Here is a 1,987-nt window from a genome sequence, read left to right as displayed (position 1 = left end):
TCCTGCTGACTTTAATGTTCCACCCTCAAAATCACTGTGCTGTTTTAAGCAACATCCTCTAAGAAAACAAACCCCACCCCAAAAAAACACCACCCAAACCCCACTTGTATTCAAAAATCTGAATCTTGTAACTATGATATTTGTAAGTAAATGAGATGTGAGGGGCAATTGTTTCTTCCCCTCTCCCCTCAGTTTCTTCATGTTGTGCAAAATCAGTTTCGCTGTTTCCTGTTTATGTGGGTCTCTCTCACAGAAGCTATTGGGCAGGGGGGAAAAAAACACCTAAAAATAGGGAACCAGAAGTCATGGCCAGGGAACTGAGACAATGGACTGTTTAATTTTTTTAAACAGATTTCAAGGCAACGCAATACTACTTACTCTATAAAGTGTGTTTCAAAATATACAGAAGTATAATGCCACAAAAGTCCTGGTTAGGACTTCTACCCAAGTAGATCTGTGAAGAAATAAATTACAATCATAAAAGACACCACACCCTGAATGAGCAGCAGGATGAGCACTGTAGCCAAAGTCTCCAACAGTTAGCACAGAAACAAAAGCATAAGTATCCTAATTAATTTCTCTTTTGAATTATAATTAGATACATTTGGTACATCACATATTTATTTAAATGTGGAATATATTTCAGCTGTTCCTTTTTTTTTTTTTTTGTCTTTTACTGTGAAGCTCCCTAAGCCTTTTTTGGAGAAGATCAGCCTACTAATAAATAAATAAATAATGCAGTCATCAATATAACAACATATCAGTATCAATTTTCTCCATTTAAGTCACCACAAAATTTGCATACTGCTCTATTTATTTGCAACCTCATCGTGCCACTTTATAATACAGCCCTGACCTATTTTCCAGCTGCTTAATTAATCTGTTTGGTGACTGACACGCTTATTAAAGTTAAGACAGTTTTTAGTTACTGTGTGAATTTCAAACATAGTTTTTTCAGGAACAGTAGTAATCTGCAACAGTCTCTATAAACCAAAACCCTGGAGACAAGCCAGTCTCTTCACTTTGCTCAATTCAGTCCCTTTTTTTTGAACAGACTTTGGCAACTACCATAACATGGAAAAGGAATATTCAGAAAACACAAAGTTGGTATTTAAGTATAAGCCTTCTTATTAGTGACTGCAGCTTTAGTCAACATCAGTAACCCCCACCTATTTAACTGGCAATTAGGGCTGGTGATCAAAGCAAACAGACATATTGAAGAAACAGGAATTAAAACAATTAAAGATTTTTCCAATCTCCATGAAGTCATTTTGGAAGAAGAGTAGGATTATATGCAGCTAGGAACAACCTGTTGAACTAACAGAATGCATGCTGTCCATGTTACTTTCTAATGTAGTCATTTTAAGAAGCTAGACATTTAACAACTAGTGCAACAGGACACCAACTCAAGAGAGAAAACCCTTCTTTTTGAATGATGCTGTGCTTACAGCTGACACATTACGACAGTCATATTTATTTTGCAAAACGAACAAAACGCACAGGCAGCAGCGGATGTTACAAGTGACCCAGTAACACAGCAGTGCCACAAAAGCCGACATGCAGAATCCAGGGAGGAGGCAAGTTTCAAGGCAACCAAGGGACCTGCTCAAACTTTTTATTCAGAGCTGCTTTTGAAATCTATTTTTACATCGCTGGCCTTCTCCGAAGGACGAGGCCTGGCAAACTTCTCCTTGAAAATACCTGACAAGTCAGCAGGTCTGAAAGGCTGGGGCTTGGACCAGACAGTCAGTCACTGTTTTTAAAGGCACATCCCTACGCACACTCACAGAGGAACTTATCCTGGCTACCTTTGGCCAACCTGCATCTTTTGGAGCTTTTCGAGCAGCCAAACGCCAGGCACCAGCCGTCCTGGGAAGCAGCACAGCCCCCTCCCCGCTTCACCTTGCAAGAGCACGGCAGTAAAATGCCGGGTCACCTGGGAGCAGCAGCACCCGGTCAGCGAGCGGCGGCCCCACGGCGGGCCCGA

The 1,987-nt window shown here is 40.8% G+C and overlaps 1 protein-coding gene across 6 annotated transcripts in view; it reads right to left on the bottom strand.

Annotated features, from left to right (window-relative positions):
- Positions 1-1,987, bottom strand: part of HIPK3 (homeodomain interacting protein kinase 3) — a 123,454-nt gene extending 121,467 nt beyond the window's left edge. For 4 of the 6 annotated variants that reach the window (XM_025215930.1, XM_025215929.1, XM_014524863.2 and 1 more), the window contains exons 1-2: positions 1,937-1,987; positions 379-454 (exon numbers count right to left, since the gene is read on the bottom strand). The gene's annotated coding sequence lies outside the window, so the exon portion shown is untranslated. Of the gene's footprint in view, positions 1-378; positions 455-1,936 lie in introns of those variants that run through there. The other 2 variants (XM_025215931.1, XM_025215933.1) reach the window with 2 other exon arrangements.

This window comes from Alligator sinensis, unplaced genomic scaffold (genome assembly GCF_000455745.1).
Source record: "Alligator sinensis unplaced genomic scaffold, ASM45574v1 scaffold57_1, whole genome shotgun sequence".
NCBI classification, from domain to species: Eukaryota; Metazoa; Chordata; order Crocodylia; family Alligatoridae; genus Alligator; species Alligator sinensis.
Note: the sequence above shows the minus strand (reverse complement) of the source record. Positions and strands in the feature narration are given on the sequence as shown.